Source organism: Vipera ursinii, assembly GCF_947247035.1.
Source record: "Vipera ursinii genome assembly, chromosome: 1".
Taxonomy (NCBI): Eukaryota; Metazoa; Chordata; class Lepidosauria; order Squamata; family Viperidae; genus Vipera; species Vipera ursinii.
The window spans coordinates 280,472,820-280,494,522 of NC_139512.1; positions in this window are offsets into that span (position 1 = coordinate 280,472,820).

Sequence of the window (21,703 nt, forward strand, 5' to 3'; positions counted from 1 at the left end):
AAACAAAATCTAACCTTTAACTTGAGGGAGCAACCAACAATTCTTAAAACTTTTTCTTTCATTCACGTATCCGCATTGTATGTAGAAATTAAATTGTCCTCTTTTTTTCCTTTTATACCTAGCAGGCAGGAGATGCAGGTTGTCAACCTATCCATTAGGAGTCTTCCTAGTTATGAAAGAAACAGAGAAAGATAAAATTGTATCAGAAGCACAAAGGCTGTTTGAAAAAAATGTTAGATTCCCATTTTGAGGTGCCTCTGAAAGCCATCTGCTGTCAGGCTCAAGCAACCAGGAACAGGAATTTAGTTCAAAGTACTTTACATTCTTCCTATAAATAAGAATCTGATCTACTAATGGTCAAGACAAATTGGCACTAAATAATAGTCAACAGAATTCAAGACTGGACTCTTGTAAGAGTGTAGTGACTTCAAACTGATGACACATTTAATCCCGCTCTCAGGCTCAGCCTGATCATCTCCTGCATATGCTGGGAGACTAATGGGCTTCCTTCTGAAATTGTTGGGCCACTGTGAGAACAGCTTGCAGCACTAGATGGGACAGGGGGTTGATCCAGTAGGGAACTGTTTATGTTTATATGACATCCAAAGGTATTCTTGGGAATAAAAGTGATATTTGGGCTTCGCTTTGCACAATACCAGCACTCCAGTAATATTTTGGTTCTGGCAAAAAAAACCAACAACAGAGGTTGTGTTAGAAAACAGGGCTGTGGATGCTAAAAGTTCTGTAAAAATGCAGAAGCTGAGACACAGATTATAGGGGGGGTGAAGAGTCTACAATTGGAGACAGTTGTTTGTCTCTGGAATAGATGATAATCCTCTTAATGTAGACTTTGGATCCTATCCAAAATGTTTTATTGTCTCTATCTAATTATTTGTGATTGCATTTCAGGAATCACCACATTTTGACATCTCTGATATGATGTGAGACACATATTTCATTTTTGCAGATGGCATGCAAAATCAGCCAGGCTGATCTATGTGAATGCAGTGATTTGCTTTTAAGAAATAGGGCTTCTGGCTTTATAATCTCTTATTTCTTATGACTACATTCACACTTTTGCCAATTTAACACTAATCAGTCTTCCAATAAGTTACCTCTTCCATGAAGTTTCTGAGCAAGAAATTCTAAAATACTTGACAGCCAAGTGGCTGGCCTTATGTATGGCAAAAAAAAACTTTTTCCAGTTCAAATCAAATCCTTTTGTTTGCCACTTTCCTATGATGAGTGCTCTGCCTTGCTATTCCTTAACACCCCCCCTCTCTCTCCCTCCCTTTCTCAACTCAAGAAGTAGTCAGTGACTGTGAAGATGAAGGCAGCATCTGTGAAAACATGAAAAGGATGTAGGAGGCAAGAATGGTAAGGACCATTTTGTTCCAACAGCTGTAGACCATTCAACAAACTTATCAAAGTACATGCTAATGGGAATAAATTTCACAAGCATACCCATCTAAAAAGAGTATTTTTTTTATTTAATTAAATTTCTATACTGCCCAATTCCCGAAGGACTCAGGGCAGTTTACAGGGCAGCATAAAATACAATATAATAATAATATAGAATTAAAATACATTAAATTAATTAAGCTCAATTAAAACAATATTTAAAAAGCTAAAACCCCTTCAGTCCAGGCCTGATAGATCGAAAAAACAGGTTTTCAGGTCCCGGCGAAATGAACACAGATCGGGGGCGGTCCTAAGTTCCACGGGTAAATCATTCCAGAGGGCAGGCGCGCCCACAGAGAACGCTCTTCCCCTAGGAATAACCCGCCGGCATTCTTTAACCGGCGGTATCCTGAGAAGGCCCTCCCTGTGGGAGCACACGGGACGAAGGGAGCTTGATGCCAGCAGCAGGTGTTCCCTCAGATATTTCTAAGTGCCAAGAAATTTGCCTATAAAATATACATGGTTACAGAACATGATAGTCAAAGTTAGGAATCAAAGGCAATTTCTTTGTTGTGTATACATAAAACTGTTGAGATTACTGGACTACTCCTGAACATATGTGTATCTTTTGAAACTAACATAATTAAATCTTAGGGAAAAATTTAGGGTTTAAATAAAACATAAATATTAAAACATTGGTTGTAGCTCTTTTGTTATATTATGCTTGCTTTTGTGTCATGTATTTATCACTTTGAAATAATATAATTTCAGAGGTTTTGACTGGAAAATAACACAAGATAGGGAATAAAAATGGCTTGGGGTAAACTGGAAAGAATATGAATGGGAAATTATGGTTGAAAAAGACTGTTATACCCACACACACAAAATCAAGAGCATGCAAAATTAGGTGGTAAAGCTGATGTTCCAGAAGAGGGATAAAAGAGTGAGAAATAGCAACAACAAAGACAGCAGAGGAGACTGAGAAAGTCAGATGCTAGAAATTGCCTAATCTGAGTTATTTCACATATTTTGCATTTTTCCCCCAAAATTAGATTGACCATCATAAGAAAAAATTACCATTAAATATAGAATTCTTGCTTAGAAGTTTCACTGTTCTTCAGACTGTTCTCTGCCTGGCCTTGTGGAACAAGCTGGTCTTTCCTTCATCAGCACTGTAAGATTCCCCACAGCTGCCAAGCCAGCGTTCCATATCAGATTGCCTTGCATGTGCATAGATCTATGCTCATTTCCAGAGCTGTAGGCTTTCCCCACCAGAGAATAGATCATGACTTAATTGCTTTATTTTCAAAAGCATTTTTCGCCACTGGATAATTCCATTTCCATTTTTATATGCATAGTGTGTACTGCAAAATGTTCATATTTTCTTTCATTCTTAATTCAGTAGACTGACATTTTTCTTATGGATTTTCCAAACCAACCAATAGTGATGGTCAATACAAAAGTTCTCTCTAGTTGGGAGTTTTTAACTGCAAAGATGTTCATCTTCAGTGCTTTTTCCAAGCCACTTCTTCATCTCCTTTTTTTTCTAGACTCTTAATATTCTGAAGCAGAGGTCCCCAATTTTTGCAAGACCAGGGACCGGTTCCGTAGAGAGAGGTTTTTCTGCGGACTGGAGGGGCCATGGTTTCATGTGCTGCCTGCATCCCATGGATGGGGCTTTGCTTGTTTGCACAGACCAATTTCTGGCATGCTGTGGACCAGTGCTGATCCATAGACTAGGGGTTGGGGACCTCTGTTCTAGAGGGATAAAGAATAGTATACCAAAAGGTTCACATAGATCCATCACAAGATTCAATGCTTGGGAAGCAAGTTTATGCAGAGCATTCAAAAGCATAAGAAATTTAATTTAATTTAATTTAATTTAATTTATTAATATTTCTATACCGCCCTTCTCCCGATGACTCAGGGCGGTGTACAGGGCAAGAATAAAACACAGAATTACAAAAGTTAAAAAGTAATTAAATACATGCCCATTAAAAATACAGTTAATACATAATAAAAAGCCCCAATAAAAATAATAAAAACCCCACCAATCCCTCCTCAGGCCAGGCCGGCTTGCTCGAACAAGTATGTTTTTAGATCGTGACGAAAGGAGCGGAGATCGAGCGCCGTCCGGAGCTCAACCGGTAACTGGTTCCATAGCTCCGGGGTGCCCACAGAGAAGGATCTCCCCCTGGGGGCCACCAGTCAACATTCTCTGACCGGTGGCACCCTGAGGAGGCCCTCTCTGTGGGAACGCACAGGGCGGAGGGAAGTAGACGCCGGCAGCAGGTGTTCCCTAAGGTACTCCGGACCCCTGCCATGTAGGGCTTTAAACACCCTTACTTGTACCTTGAATCTCATCCGGAAGACAACTGGCAACCAATGCAGCTCACGGAGCAGAGGTGTGACATGGGAGTATCGGGAGACTCCCAACACAACTCTCGCGGCTGCATTCTGTACCAGTTGGAGCCTCCGGGTGGTCCTCAAGGGAAGCCCCATGTAGAAAGCGTTGCAGTAGTCTAGACGAGAGGTCACGAGTGTGTGAGTGACCGTGCATAAATCATCCCGGCTTAGATAGGGCCGCAACTGGCGCACCAGGCGAACCTGGGCGAAAGCCCCCCTAGTCACAGCCACCATGTGATCTTCCAAGGTGAGCCGTGAATCTAGGAGGACTCCCAAGTTGCAAGCCCTATCTACGGGGGGTAATAATTCACCCCCCATAGAAAGAGATGGAATATCCGAATAGACCCGGGATGAAGGTATGCAAAGCCACTCAGTCTTGTCGGGGTTGAGTTGAAGTCTGTTCCTCCCCATCCAGACCCGAACCGCCTCCAGGCAATGGGACATCATGTTGAGGGCATCACTGGGGTGGTTTGGGGTCGAAAGAAAAAGCTGGGTATCATCAGCGTACTGATGATACCCAACTCCAAAGCCACGAATGATCTCACCCAGCAGTTTCATGTAGATGTTGAACAGGAGAGGCGAGAGGACCGACCCCTGAGGAACTCCACAAACGAGAGACCTCGCAGTCGACCTCTGCCCTCCTGTCAACACCGACTGCAAACGTCCCTGGAGATAGGAGGAGAACCACTGTAAGACCGTGCCTCCCACTCCCAATCCCCTGAGACGCCGCAGCAGGATACCATGGTCAATGGTATCGAAAGCCGCTGAGAGGTCTAATAGGACTAGAACAGAGGACCCCTGTCCCGAGCCCTCCAGAGATCATTCACCAGAGCGACCAATGCCGTCTCCGTGCTGTGCCCGGGCCTGAAACCCGATTGGTACGGGTCTAGATAATCCGCTTCATCCAGGACCAGAGGGAGCTGATGCGCCACCACACTCTCAACAACCTTCGCAAGGAAGCGAAGGTTGGAGACCGGATGAAAGTTGTTCAATACAGCTGGGTCCAAGGCAGGCTTCTTGAGGAGAGGCCTCACCACCACCTCTTTCAAGACGGCAGGGAAGCTACCCTCACTCAAAAAAGCTGATATAACTGCCTGGAACCAGCTGCGTGTCCTCTCCCGGGCTGCATAAACCAGCCAGGAAGGGCACGGGTCCAATAAACTTGTGGTGGAGCTCAGCCTCCCCATAATCCTGTCCACTTCCTCCGGAGTCACAGAATCAAACTCCTCCCAGGTAATATCGACAAGACCGCCCGTGTCCTGATCGTCAGACTCTGCTCAGTCAGAGTCCAGACCGGTCCGAATCCGAGCGATTTTGTCCGACAGATGTTGGTTAAACTCCTCAGCACGACCCTGCAAGGGTTCCTCCCTCACCTCTTGATTAAGGAGGGAGCAAGTTACCCTAAACAGGGCGGCCGGGAGATTATCTGCGGATGCGATAAGGGTAGCGAAGTGATTAGACCTTGCCACCCTTATTGCAGCGAGATAAGACCTAATATAGGTTCTTAGTCGCAATCGGTCGGATTTGGATCGGGTGGATCTCCAACCGCTCTCTAGGCCCCGTCTCCGACGCTTCATCTCCCGGAGCTCCGCGGAGAACCATGGAGCTCGACGGGATCTGCACCGGGTCAGGGGCCGCAAGGGTACAACTCGGTCAAGAGCCTCAGTGGCTGCCCTTTCCCAGGCTTCCACTAAGGCATCTGCCAAGCTGTGAGTGGGGGAGGCAGGTGGGGACCCCAGCGCTGCCTGGAACCTCTCGGGATCCATTAAGCATCTGGGGCGGTACCATCTAACTGGTTCCACACACCCACGGCGCGGGGTAGCAAAATGGAAGACCAGCCGCAGGAGATGATTATCGGTCCATGACAGGGGCATAACAATTGGGGAGCCCCCACCAAGATCATCTAACCACCGTCCAGATAAGAAAACTAGGTCAAGGGTGTGGCCTCCCTCATGAGTCGGTCCTGAAATTACTTGCGTCAGGTCCATGGCCGTCATGGAAGCCATGAACTCCCGAGCCAACTCAGACGATCCTCCCAGAGATGTTAGATTGAAGTCCCCCAAAACTATAAGTTTCGGGAACTCAACCACCAACCCAGAGAGGACATCGAGAAGCTCAGGCAGGGCTGCTGCTGCGTGACTAGGCGAAAGGTACACCAGCAGCAAGCCCAACTGCGCACCAGGGCCGCATCTCAAAAAGAGAGACTCACACCCGACTATCTGCGGAACGGTGGCCTCCCGCGGGCACAAGGTCTCCCTCATAACAATAGCCACTCCCCCACCCCTACCCTGAGCCCGAGGCCGGTGTAGCACCCAGAAACCTGGTGGGCAAAGATCAGCCAGAGGAATACCGCCCTCTGGGCCCAACCAAGTCTCCGTGATGCAAGCCAGGTCCGCCTGCTCACACTCGACCAAGTCGCGGACGAGAGGAGCTTTGTTAACGACAGACCTGGCGTTCAAATACACCAGCCGGAGCTCAGGAGGCTGCACATCCTCACTCCCGGGACCTCGGGGCGGAACAAGAGGGTCGGGGACAAGAGTAAAGAAATAAAAGCATAAAATAAGGCAGATAAAAAGAAATTATAGCAACATCTAGTTTATGCCAACATCATTCTCTATTTCTTTCCATACCTATTCTTCATACACCTTTGTGAATTATTATTATTATTATTATTATTATTATTATTATTATTATTATTATTATTATTATTATTATTATTATTATTATTTATTGAATTTGTATACCGCCCTATTCCCATAAGACTCAGGGTGGTTTACAGGGCAGTTAAAACCATGAAATACAAAAATTAAAATCAATTAAAACAATTAATTAAATTCAAGCCCCAAAAGTAAATCTAAAACCCAATTAAAATTAAAAAAACCCTCAGTCTGGGCCAAACAGCTCGAAGAGCCAAGTTTTCAGGTCCTGGCGAAATGAGCGAAGGTCGGGGGCAGTCCTAAGCTCCGTAGGTAGTTGGTTCCATAGGGCAGGTGCACCCACAGAGAACGCCCTTCCCCTGGGAATAACCCACCGGCATTCATTAACCGGCGGTACCCTGAGAAGGCCCTCCCTGTGAATGAAGATTCTCAGTCATCCAGATAGAGTTGCCTGGAAGTTGAGTCATGGTAACTGGACTTCTTTTCTTTTGGGGTTTGAAACGTTTCACTGCTTATCCAAGTAGCTTCTTCAGTCTGAGCAAGTTGGTTAGAGGGACCCCATATATGTCCTCGAGGGTGATTTAATTTTCACCTAATCTGCATAGGCTCATTAAGTGAATAGGCAGAGTAGTAGTAGTAGTTCCTAGATAAGTCGTTAAGTGTGACCTCCCTGGTATACCTGTGAAGTGGTTGTGATCTTGGGGACTGATGCAAGAGCAGCATAAAAAACAGGGGATGGGTTGTTGTCTGAGGCCTCCATCTCTATTGAGGGAAGAGTTTTCCACTTAAGCTTTGATTCACTTTGTGAATCATTCCTCCTTCCACAACAGCCATACATCACTTTATAAACAGCCATCTAGTCTTTAGACTTCTCTTTCATCAATTGATTTCATCAATTCCATCCAACCACTTTCCCTTTCTCCTTGATTTTTCTTTCCTGCTTTACTTACTGAATGAAGTTATAGGGCTGCCCAACTCAAACATTGTAACTCTGGCAACAAATAACAAAAGCAAACAATAAACAAACTGAATCACATAACATTTAAAAAAATTGTCAGTGCGTAAAAGAATATGGTGAACCAACACAATAGTGAAAGAACCAAAAGGGGTCTCCGTGCAATTCAACCCAAATTCGGGGGAGGGGGGGAGGAGCCAAGACTCCCTCCCTTTTCTGAAAGGGAGCAAAGTCGGGATTTGTAAACTGCTACAAGTTACCAGATTCAGCAGTATATACAGTACATTCAGTCAATACTTATAATATATTTGTTTTGCATTTGGATCCTAATTAAATTTCTCTCTGTGGCCTAACCACTTCAGTTTATTTGTTTCATACTCATCTCTCTCTTTTGAATTCATGTTACATTCAATCAGCATCCTCTTGGGGGGGTTATTGCTCCACCTCTGTAATGGTATGTGGGACTGACCTTGGGAGATATTGAGAAGAGATACAGCTAAGGGAGCAGTCAGAGAAAAGGCAGTTTAGCCTGCAGCAGGAAGGTAATGATATGATAATAATAACATATACCTTCGGACATACATATGTCCCTTTTATCCATAATTAAATGTACAGCTTAATTTCTCTGCATCAGCTCCATTCTCCAAGATCAAACCACTTTCATTGCATCTTCCCTTTTATCCTAATTTATAAACACAAAATATTTAACTACCTTTGTTTGTTTCATCCAGTGTCTTTCCTCTTATGTGACAAGTTGCAAGCTTCTCATCAGATGTGTCCATATATATTGAACTTCAGTCCCCATCATGGCTTTGGTTAATGAAGAATTTCAATATACAATATACCGTACTAACGTGCACTCAGAATTTGTCTAAGTTGAACATTTGTACCAAGCTATTTGCACTAAAGCAGAAAATGACATTGATTGTCACTAAATATAATGACAATCATATGTATGTTACATTAGAAGCTCAAGCTCAAATTAGCCTGTCAGAATTTCAACATACTGTGATGCAAACCTGTCAAATGACACAATTAGTTCAAGAGAATAAAGAAAAGGCTTGTCAAAGCCCTCAAGCTTTTATTCTTGATCAAGTTCTGTCCTTTGCTCAGTGTCTTTTTTAAATTTAAATGTGTTTCACACTTCTAATCAGGTCAAGCCTTATATTTCTTACCTCATACCATTGCAGAACTTTTAAATCTGTTAATTTCAGGAGCAGCAAAGTCTTGTGTATAGGGGTCTATATTCCAAATTCTCAAGAAGCTGTTTTGCTATGCATGAAATCTTATCAAAGGGTGAAACCTAGTGTTTACTTGCAAGGTAAACAGTGCAAAGAATATTAGGTATTATATTATGTAAGATACATGGAGTCTTAATGAGTGGCTTTGCAGATAAATTATGCCCATAAAAAAAAGATCCCAGCTATTAGTACATTGTAATAAAAACATCTCTTTTGCTCTGAGAACTTGGCTCAGGAAGCCTTGTTTTTCTAGTTGTGAAACAATGAAAAAAGAATTACTGCCTCAGTCTGATTTTCAAATTAGTGTGCATTACATTTGCATGTCCACATATTTAGTGTACAGACAATTAAAATTGAAAACCCAGGGTGATATCTTTTTTTTAAAGCAACTGAAATAAAACAAATGGCTACAGAAGAAACTCCAGAACTTTTTCTTCAGCAAGATAGTACAAACAATAATACAAGTTTGCAAAGTGATGAATATCAACCCCAAAGGACTGATAGGACTATCTAAAAGATGGATAAATGGCAGGGGGTGAATAGGTGGTTAATAAATGATGGAAGTTTGTTTGGGGTTAATTCATCTTTGGTGTCTCTGTATTGCTTTATGCCAATCCCTTTTCTGAAATAAGGTGGCTAGTAGCTAGACAGTGTTATCTAGGATTGGAAGGTCAGCTTCTAGCAAGAGTAGCCTTGAGTTGTCTCATAAACTTCTCAGCTCTTGCTTTTTTGAAGGTCATCAACTCCATCTACAGCTTTCTTGAACTTCTTCTTTTTAATCCATTCACTCTTTCTTCATATATCTATTTTGCAATTCAATTGTCATTCATCTTTGTGGAATGTACAAATATCTAAATATACTTTTTGTTCCTACTGATCCATCATTTTTGTTTCCAATGCATATTTTTCTCACCCCTCCATTCTGGATTCCTTTTCTTCTTACTTTATCACAAACACTTAAGTTTCCCATTCCCGTATGACTTATTTTTATGCTTCTCTCTGACATACTAATCTTTCACATTATTTCCATTCCTCATAACAGGTCACGTGTTGCCCACTATTTTTCTATCACCATTTGGCAGTCTTAAAATTTCTTCATCCATTTCCCCATCTTGAGTACATATTTTATCAAAGTACACAAATTGTTAACATCCCAATTGTTTGGGGAAGGGGCATTAAGTGTGAAATACCAAAGCTTGAAGTCAATGATTTTACCTTAAACTTCCCAAAAGAGACATATTTGACCCCATCTAGTGTGAGGAACCCACTGTCAGATGGGGTACAGATAGCTTGGACATATTGTCCAGGGAATGGGAAAGGAAGGGAAGAATTGTAAAGGGAAGGGAGAGTCAAATAAAATCTGCATCCTCCTTCTTCTTTCCTTCTTTAGGTCTTCCCCTGGATCTTAGCATATTTGCAAAATGGGCATTTTTATTTAAATTAGAAGATGTAAATTTCCATTTATTAACTGACAGTTTTTCACACTGGTTTTCATTCTCTGAAGATGGATTCTATGAAGTCCCTGAATCTCTACATCATATCTACATTTTTAGGTCAAAGTGAGTATCAAATTACCTCTATTAGTAGGTCTAATGCAGGGGTGTCAAACTCAATTTCACTGAGGGCCGCATCAGCATTGCGGTTGCCCTCAAGGGGCCGGGTAGGTAGGGCCAGGGTGGGTGTGGCCTACTGGGTGGGCGTGGCTAGACTGCATATGGCCTACTTTTTGGGTGTGGCCAGCTCTACATCGTTTGCATCAAGGCTGCCTATGGGGGCCTGGGCAGGAGTGGGACAGATCTGAGGGTCTCTGGCAGAAGGAGGGTCTCTGGGCCAGGGCCAAGGCAGTGGGGGCCGTTCCCTCACTGTTTCCAGGATGGCTTCGTGGGCCACATGAAACCACTTTGTGGGCCGGATCCGGCCCCCGGGCCTTGTGTTTGACATGTCTGGTCTAATGTAACAATTATCCTGAAATTGCAGTTTAAAGGACAGATTGAGTATATGGAGAAACTTCCTCTTTTTTGCAACTATAACCACACGTAAAAGCATTTCAGTACTGTTTTACAATATTCGAGATGATGATTGTACTGAATACAATACTTTACTATTGGAGTAGCCTGCTTTTTGAGAATTTTACTGATACTGTGGAAGGACTGCTAAATAAAAACTTCAGGCATGCATACTAAAAAGCTGAAAGAGCATAACTAATCTCCTGAACGGTTAAATATTAATTAGACAAGAATGGAACATAGAAATATTTAAAACAAATGTTCATAGTAGTATTACTAAATGTTAATGTTATGTATGCTGAATCATTTTGTAGCCAGTTAAAATAGCTTTTGTGGTCTAGCAAATGCATAATTAATGTATTTTTTCTTTGTCACCAATGTTTAATAATTAAATGGTAGGCCTAACATTTTGACAGCAAAAGAAGAGAAGGCCTTTAGGGGGAAATGTTACATAATGAAGAATGTTACAGAGATTAATAATTTCCGTTAAAACACTTTTGGTTATAATTTGTTTTAATATACCAAGTTGCAGCCTGTTTGGATCATATTAAAGCCTGATTATGGGGTGATGAGGATCTTTTATTACTTCTTACACCAAATACATTAATCTGCATTCCCTAATTGGGTGGACAACCTATATGCCCAGAATAATTAAATGCTGACAAATATTCCCTCATTATTTTGGTAAAAAAGCAAGGCTGGCAATCCCAACTTGATAATTAATATTATAAAAAAGAAAAAGTTTCCCATCAGCTAGTCACATGAATCTGAGTTAGTCCCCAGTTAAGTAAAAGGCAGGCAACCCAGAACAAAAAAAACCCAAAAAGAGTTAAAATAGCTACTTGAGAGTGATGAATAACTATCAAAGCAAAGAAGGGACAGTTTTATGTTTTGGATGAGCTTCTCACATGTCTTCTAGAGGACAGGAAAGAGGAGGATGACAAGAATCTATATAAAAGAGGAACGATGAGACCCATTTAGCTGAGAAGTCTCTGTCCATATTTTATATTCTAGAGCAGCATTTTTAAAACCTTGGCAGCCTGAAGATATGTGGAGTTCACCTCCCAGAATTGTCCAGCCAATCTGTGGGCTGGGGATTCTGGGATTTTATTTATTTATTTATTTATTTATTTATTTATTTATTTATTTATTTATTTATTTATTTATTTATTTATTTATTTATTAAATATATATGCTGCTCATCTCTTGGTTCCAGGAGACTGGTTGACTGAAGTCCAGAGCTGAACTCCACAGATTTTCAAGCTACCAAGGTAGAGAAACACTGTTTAGGAGTAATCTCTTCTAAATCGCCTCCATTTACATCAGACTCCAAAATTCCTGGCTAGCTTATCCAATCAGACTGGAGCAGCAAAATAGAGCAGGTCTTGGATCCTGGAATCAGGGCTATGCCTGTTCTGTACCAGCCTACTACCGGCCCTGCAGATAAGGCAGGGACAACCCCTTTACAAGAAGGCAAGAGGCTGGAACTTAGCCTGCCAAATTTATGGACACAAAAGCAAACAGAGCAAAAACAAGACACGAACCATGAAACAGGAGCTATTCAAACAGTAGGAGATATAGGAATATAGTCAGCCGCATCAACAGGCTGAAAAATGGCTTTTACCCGTGGGCTATTAGGCTTTTAAATGAGACATAATCTTATGCAGAATTGATTTGGGAGGCCGGTGTGTGGTGTAGTTGGTTCACATGGTGTGGTAGGATGGAGGGTTTGTTGTCACTGTGTGTTGGGGGGAGAGAGCAGGGGGGGAGGCTCAGCTAATCTCAATGTACACATGTTGTACTTTGACAATAAAGGTTTATTATTATTATTTATTATTATTATTCAGCAAACCAGCCCTCCCACGCATTCACCTTTTAAACAGTTCAGGGCGTGGCTTCTCTTTGCCTCCTTCCGAGGTGCCCCATTGCCTTCCTCTGTTTACTCCTGATTGACTGCCTCCTGCGTCGGGCGTCCTTGAAGAGGGCCAGCTGTGGGTCATCTTCATCCACGCTGTCAGGCTCACACAGCTGGGTCTGCATCATAACCAGGTGGGAGGGGCCTGGCTGAGGGCTCTCATCAGCAACCTCTCCAACACCCCCCTCCTCCTCCTCTGAATCTGACCCAACTGCTGGACCCACAGGCTGACCCTGAATCACAACAATGCCATAGGGAGTCTTAGTTGAAACTAAAAAGCAGGAGCCAGGAAACAAAGGCAGTATTCAGAACTGAAACATGAGTAAAAATTGTAAGATGCCTAAGCAAGGAGGACCAAGAAGCAAATCAGAAAACAGGTCAATTACTGAAAAGCTCAAGTAGCTCTTATATCCACCTTCAAGTACTTCTGTTAAATTCACGTAGCAATTGATGGCAGTAATGGCATGTCTTCACCTGCTTTAAAGTAAAGTATCTTCTAAAGGCTAGGGTTACCAGTTCACCTACTGCTATGAAGTTGACAGATTTTGTCTAAGGAAAAGGTTCTGTCAAGGGGAAAAGGGAGGCAGACTTTTCTGAATTGTCTCAATCCTACTCTTCTTTATGTTTTGAATATACAAGAATGATAAAATGCGACACAACTGGGCAAACTGTGGCTTTCCAGATGTTGAATGCCAACTTTCACCAGCCCCCATCTCCTGTTATCAGAAATAATGCAAACTATAGCTATTAAAATTTGGCTTCAGTACTTTCAGACTGAACATTGTTACGGTTTGAACCGTTTACATGTGATGCCTTTTTAATTATCGTGTTGCTATTAATATTTGCAATGTACAAGCAGCCCTTGACTTATGACCACAATGGGGAATCAGAATTTCTGTTGCAGTTCTTAAATATGTCCTGCCTGATTTTGCAGCCTTTCTTGCCACAATTGTTCAACAAATCACTGCAGCTCTTAAGCGAATCAAGTGATCGTGAAGTGAATCCCATTGACGTCGCTTGTCAGAAGCCAACTGGGAGGATTGCACACAGTGATCAAATGACGCCAGGACACTGCAACTGTCATGAATATCATGCTGATCAACAAGTGCTCAAATTTTGATCACACAACTGCACATGTGTTGCAACGTCATAAGGTATGAGGAGTGGTCGTAAGTCACTTTTTTCAGTGCTGTTATAACTTTGAATGGATCACTAAACCAATGATTATAAGTGAAAGACTCCTCATAAAAAACAGTTGTACTTAGCCACCAGTTAAGCTACCGAAGCCAAGTAACCTCCTCCATTTCTCAAAACTACATCTCTTTTGCAGAAGAAGAAAAAAATACAGTCTGGTGACAGTATCAAACGTGAAATGCTGGCGAATCAGATTCTAGCTGAGCACATATGGCTTCACTTCATTTCTACCAGACTATGCATTGTGTGGTTTAAAAAAGATTAAAGTAAACATAAGAAAAGAAATCCGATCACTTTTTTTCATTGATATGTTTCACTTAAAAGTACGAGTGGTGAAAGCTGACATAATGAAACAAAATTTTAATTACTTTTTCTTTTCTTTTCTTTTCTTTTTGGTAGAATGAAACTATACCAGCATGTATTTGACTCAAAAGATAGCCTGTTGATAGGAAACAAGGTCTTTGTCAGAGAGAATTTGCTATTTTGCTAGTTTAAATTTTACCGAGTTAGAGCTCTCTGGGTATTCCTAAAATTATTATTAACAATAGCAATAATAAAGTTGGAAGGGACCTTGGAGGTCATCTAGTCCAACCCCCTGCTCAGGCAGGAAACCCTGTACCATTTCAGACAAATGGCTGTCCAGTCTCTTCTTAAAAACTTCCAGTGTTGGAGCATTCACAGCTTCTGGAGGCAGGTTGTTCCACTGAATAATTGTTTAACTGTCAGGAAATTTCTTCTTAGTTCTAAGTTGCTTCTCTCCTTGATTAGTTTCCATCTGCTGCTTCATGTCCTGCCTTTAGGTGCTTTGGAGAATAGCTTTGCTCCATCTTCTTTGTGGCAGCCCCTGAGATATGGGAACACTGCTATCATGTCACTCCTCATCCTTCTCTTCATTAAACTAGACATACCCAATTCCAGCAACCATTCCTTATATGTTTTAGCCTCCAGTCCCCTAATCATATTTATTGCTCTTTTCTGCACTCTTTCTAGAGTCTCAACATCTTTTTTACCTCGTGGTGACCAAAACTGGATGCAGTATTTCAAGTGTGGCCTTACCAAGGCATTGTAAAGTGGTATTAACACTTCACGGGATCTTGATTCTATCCCTCTGTTAATGCAACCTAGCATTAATGATTTGGCTAATTAGGAATAATCTCTGGGAGCAGGGCCTTTGGGGCTGGGGGACAGTGGAGCCAAATTGAAATGATCAGGTGGAATACTTGTAATTCAAGGCAGTAAAATTAAACAGCTAATTCGTTATGATTTCTCAGTAGGCTCCTGTTTACTGAACCTTTACCTTCAGTGAACAAAAATATGATGGAGGAAAGCAAAGTCCATTGATACAGAATACAATGAGAAGAAAGTGGAGGGAGGGCAGTCAAATGAACCTTATACTCCAAGGCAAATCTGAGTATTTTATGGCCAATGGGTCACATCCTGCCTGCAGGCTGTCCCTGACCAGCCCATGCTGTCCTGTGCTGTTGGAGTGGGAAAGGGTCTAAGCAGCATTGGAGGTTGAGTGGCGGCATGCAGGGGTGGGACAGCATCAGCATCAGGATGAGATGGCGTTGCCGTTTACATCAGACCTAGTTTTTCATATGGCCCCCTTGGGAAAATTAATTGCCCATCCCTTTTTTTAGGGCCTCTCAAGGTCACTGCTGATTCCTAGATCTTCTAGACTGTCTATGATTGCTTGTAATTAATCCATTATTTACTTTGCATTTGAATCTGTGATTTTTCCATTCCCTAACAGACATTGCAGTCCCACCTCAGAGGCTCTTGACCCTCAGCCATATACAGGCATATTATTATTATTATTATTTTTGCACAAAGTACTCTGGGTACTGAATTTCTGCTTTCCACAAAGCAACTCAAGAGACATAAATGCTTATATAGAAGTGTGGCATGTCTACACTCCCTTTTCTGAATGACTTGCAATACAATACTGATTACATTTCTGGCTGAATAAAATCAGACTTTGATCCATTTTTTGAAGGTATAGCCTAGATTAAGAGTGCATGTGACTTAATAACTGCAAAGAAGGAAGATATTCTTAAAGACCAAATTATGACATATCTTCTATTCTAATTATGTTAGAAGCAAGATGAGAAAACACTTACATAAAACATCAATACGTAGAGACATCTGGTAAAGCCCCTTGTGAACTAATCAATTTTCGGAAGTAGAAACAGATTCTGTGTTTGAATATTGGATGTGTAACAATAAAATTTCAATGGGAATGAAAAACACAAGGAAAAGAGCACATCGTGATGTAGATTTTGCTCATTCTTCTATATGATGAGCCATCTTTTCATACAGAGTACACTGAAAGTTGCAAAATAAAATGCCAGACTTGTAAATTGATGTCTATTCTGTTAGATACTCTTTACAAACTTTCTTCTCTCCTCTTTCTCTTCTTTTTTTTTCTTTTCCTTGCTTTTCACATTTTATCATGACTTAGCTCACACTGCCATCTAGGGGTTTTAAAAATAAGAAAAATCCCCATCTAAAAACAGCATAGCAAGAGTTGTAACATACGAATAAGATGAAATGCATTTGAAATGCATTTGTTACACATGGTGGATCACAGTCACTAGAAGAGAAGTTTCAAAATTGATAAGATATCTATTTAAACAAGTGAAGGTACCAAATATTTTATGAAAGAAAATCCCTGTAGGAATTTTGCCATTGCTATGGCTTTTGGTCTTTTCTGATATAGATGGAAAGGCTGTGCAAATCTTTCAAAAGTATTTGTCTTCAACATTTGGAAGAATAGAATAGAATAGAATAGAATAGAATAGAATAGAATAGAATAGAATAGAATAGAATAGAATAGAATAGAATAGAATTATTCTTTATTGGCCAAAGTGTGATTAAACACACAAGGAATTTGTCTCCAGTGCCTAAGCTCTCAATGTACATACAAGCAACAAGTGATAAATCATGATCATAATCATAATGAGGACCCAGATTGTTGGGGGCAATAAGCTGACTTTGTAATAATGCCGCTTGGGGTGTGTGTGTGCAAGCCCTAATAAGCAGGCATATACATAGAATGAAGGCTACTGCTAAGCTTGTAAGCCGCCCTGAGTCTTCGGAGAAGGGCGGGATATAAATGGGATTAAAATAAATAAATAAATAAATAATCATAAAACATTCATAATAAATCATAAGATACAACCAACAAATTTTAGTCATAAGATACCAATAGGAGTAGGTAATAGGAAAGATGAGAAGGATAATATGAAACACCTCTCTTTGAATAATTAAGGCAGCGACGTCTTTTTCTAAACTCAGGCAGCAATTTCCAGATGCCTCTATGTACTTAAATGTTGGAGAGAGGTAGTCTTTTTATAGGAATTTTCTTTATTAGACCAGTATGGCATTTGTCAGCCGACTGTTGTTGTTTTTGTTGTAGTAGCTATCTCTCTTGAATGGTAAGATTTCATAAACTGCAACTGAGAGAGGATCATTGGCTTGTGAGTTTGGCCATTTTAAGCCATGTACCTTAGATGCGCTGAAGATAGTATTTGGGGTTTTTTGTTGTTGTTTTATTCCTTCAATTATAAACAGTGTCTGTAGCAACTAATGTATAAAATAAAGAAAGGTCTGGAAGTGAGCAAATAATTGTTATTGTTTGATAGTAAGATACTCCTCCGTATTTTTTAAGCAGCTGGTAGAAATCTCTGCATCTTACTTTGGATTCTTTTGAAGTGCATGTAACCTACATTCTGAGTCCAGGGATGGAACACGGAATACTAAGGTGTCCTGGAACAAATGGCATCTGAGTTAAACTCAGGCTTTAAGGACACTGTGGCAATGAACCAACCTATCGAATTCTGATCCAATTACAAAGAACAATAAACCTTATAATGGATTGCTGCAAGAATCTATGTTGACTCTCTGTCTTTCAGCTATTAGCAGTGCTCAAACAGGATTACGCTACCAAAAAATGTATTGCTTCAAGAAATCCATATAGAATCTCCTCTCTTCAGTTAGGGAACAATCAACTGAGAAAGAAGAACAGCCCAAGTAGGTGGCAATCAAAGTTCACAAAATTGTCTGATGGAAAACTAATCACAGATGTTTTCTGTGGACAAGATGACTCAGTGAGATGCACTTTGAAGTCTTGAGACCAACTGAAAAAAGGGTGATAATAAAAGAATGGAACATCTGTATTTGTACCTGGTGGTCCTCTTAGTTTGAAAAAGCAATCAAAGCTAGGAAATATACCATTCTCTACACAGCCCTCATCTAGCCATGAACCATATGAAATTTATGAATTAAAAAGTTAATTTTACAATTGTGACCATTGTTTGGTAGGATTTCTCAGGATACTCTGCTATAATCAAGCATTTTGCTACAGATGAAACATTTTCACAGGAGAGATAAAACAAGTGTGAACCAAATCCAAACTGTACCTTATACTATACATTTGAAAACTAGCATCAGCTTCCATTAGCTTTCTCATGTATTACCAGCAACCATTCTTTGTTAACTGACAGTAATCTTCCATGCTGCTTTATTAGTATATTCTTACATTGTTTTATTTTTTATTTTCACATTTTATTCATAATACAAGAATTTAAGCATCAAATTAGATTTATGGTTTGGGAAGTGAAAAGAAAATAGGAATAAGAGGAAATGGGGAAAAATAGGAATAATATGGGTTTGGGTTTGGTTTGGTTTTATTATTATTATTATTATTATTCTAGACTGTACACTTGAGCCCACCATACAGCAGTGTGAATAAAACATTAGAATGAAAGGCTGCTCACTTCCAATTTTTTCCTCAGATGCCTACTAACTTTGCCTCTTTCTCTGATTCATCTTCCAGGGAGAACCTCATCAGCCATCCTGCCCTTATCACAGACTGTGTGACAGATAGGGCTTCCATAAACTGTATTACCCTTCTGATGAAAGGAAGATGAAAATAAAATTCCCATAATTCAACTTCTGAGCCTTGCAGCATACAGCTCTGTAGCTAAACATTTCAGCATTTCTCTCCTCCGTTGAGAGAAAAACCAATTATGAAAGTGATATACAAAATCACAGAGACACACATGCATACACAAGGGAGAAACTCAATACACACACACACACACACACACACACACACACACACAAATATATATATATATATATATATATATATATATATATATATATATATATATATATACATATACATATACATATATATATATATATATATACATATATATATATATATATATATATATATATATATATATATATATATATATACATATATATATATATATATATATATATATATATATATATATATATATATATATATATATATATATATATATATATATATATATATATATATGGATCTTTGGTCATTTGGGCTTTTTCCCACGTAGAATTGAAGGTGTAAGAGCAACGTTTTGACGAAATCTCATCCGACATCCTCAGGCTGGTGGCTTCAGCTTTGTTCTTCTGGGAGAAGTGTGTGGTAGTGGCTGTTTGTTCCTCTTTTTTAAACTGCCAGAGGGGGTGTGTTCTGTGGGTGGAGGTGTGCTCTGATTGGGTGGGGGGTTAGCTGTGTTCTGATTGGGTGGGGGTGTGTTTTGAATGGGAGCTGTGTTCTGATTGGGTGTGTGTGTGTGTTTTGAGTGGATGGGCTGGTCTCAGCTGCCAGCCTTAGACCTGAACTGGTGAGTTGTGCTGCTTTTGTTCGGCTCTGTGTTTGTGGTGGTGCCATATTTTATAGTGGGTGTCAGTTTGCTTATTGGAGGGGTTTAAAGTGGCTGAAGTTGCAGCTGTGGTTAGGTTTCTGTTTTGTGGTTGTGTGTCATTATTGTTGTGGGTTCGGATTTGCTTTTTGAATAGTTGTGTGGTGGTGATGTCATGTGATGTTATCATGAGTTTGGGTCTGGTATCATTCTTGGTGGTTGGGACTCGTCTGTCAATCAAGGCGGGTTTCCAAATGGCTGGTAGGCGAGAGGTATCATCTCGTTTGTTCATGCTGTGGGGGCGTCAATGGCTTCTCTGATTATTCTGTTGTTAGAATGTTCAATTTTGGCGATAGTTTTGGTTTTTTTAAAATCAATTTCATGTCCCGTGGCTTTAAAGTGTTGGAACAGGGATGAAGTTTGTTCTCCCTTTCTGAGTGAGTTCCTGTGCTCTTCAATGCGTGCACTTATTCTTCTGTTGGTCTGTCCGATGTATGTGGTGGGGCAGGTGGTGCATGGGATTTCGTATACTCCTTGGTTTTCTAACCCAATTATGTCTTTGGGGCTTCTTAGGATGGTGGATATTTTTCTGTCTGTGTAGAATGCTGTTTTGATGTTGTGTTTTTGGAGGATCTTGCTGATTCTGTCTGTGGTCCCTTTTAAGTATGGGAGGAGGGCTTTGCTATTTTCTTGTTCTCTGTCTTGGGTTTTGGTGGGTGTCTCTCTTCGGATTAAATTGGTAATCATGTTTCTTTGGAATCCATTGGCTGTTAGTACATTAATGAGAGTGTGTAGTTCGGTTTTTAGGTGTTGTTCGTTGGCTAGGTGTTTTGTTCTGGAGAGGAGTGTCTTGGCTAGGGAGTTGATCTGTGCTGGGTGGTGGTGTGAGAGTGTGTTCAGATAGTGGTTTTGAATGGGGGCTGTGTTCTGATTGGGGGTGTGTGTGTGTTTTGAGTGGATGGGCTGGTCTCAGCTGCCAGCCTTAGACCTGAACTGGTGAGTTGTGCTGCTTTTGTTCGGCTCTGTGTTTGTGGTGGTGCCATGTTTTATAGTGGGTGTCAGTTTGCTTATTGGAGGGGTTTAAAGTGGCTGAAGTTGCAGCTGTGGTTAGGTTTCTGTTTTGTGGTTGTGTGTCATTATTGTTGTGGGTTCGGATTTGCTTTTTGAATAGTTGTGTGGTGGTGATGTCATGTGATGTTATCATGAGTTTGGGTCTGGTATCATTCTTGGTGGTTGGGACTCGTCTGTCAATCAAGGCGGGTTTCCAAATGGCTGGTAGGCGAGAGGTATCATCTTGTTTGTTCATGCTGTGGGGGCGTTTTTCTATCTCAATGGCTTCTCTGATTATTCTGTTGTTAGAATGTTCAATTTTGGCGATAGTTTTGGTTTTTTTAAAATCAATTTCATGTCCCGTGGCTTTAAAGTGTTGGAACAGGGATGAGGTTTGTTCTCCCTTTCTGAGTGAGTTCCTGTGCTCTTCAATGCGTGCACTTATTCTTCTGTTGGTCTGTCCGATGTATGTGGTGGGGCAGGTGGTGCATGGGATTTCGTATACTCCTTGGTTTTCTAACCCAATTATGTCTTTGGGGCTTCTTAGGATGGTGGATATTTTTCTGTCTGTGTAGAATGCTGTTTTGATGTTGTGTTTTTGGAGGATCTTGCTGATTCTGTCTGTGGTCCCTTTTAAGTATGGGAGGAGGGCTTTGCCATTTTCTTTTTCTCTGTCTTGGGTTTTGGTGGGTGTCTCTCTTCGGATTAAATTGGTAATCATGTTTCTTTGGAATCCATTGGCTGTTAGTACATTAATGAGAGTGTGTAGTTCGGTTTTTAGGTGTTGTTCGTTGGCTAGGTGTTTTGTTCTGGAGATGAGTGTCTTGGCTACGGAGTTGATCTGTGCTGGGTGGTGGTGTGAGAGTGTGTTCAGATAGTGGTTTGTGTGTGTTTTTTTATGGTAGATAGTGTGTCCTAGGGAGCCGTTGGATTTCTTGTAGACTAAGACATCAAGGAAGGGAAGTTGATTGTTAGCTTCTGTTTCCATGGTGAATTGTATTTTGGGGTGTAGGCTATTGAGGTGTGTGAGGAAGTCATCCAGTTTTTCTTTGCCGTGTGGCCAGATTACGAAGGTGTCATCTACGTATCTGAGCCAGAGTTTGGGTTTGTGGTTGGATTTTTCTAGAGCGAGAATTTCAAAGTGTTCCATGTAGAAGTTTGCGATGACAGGTG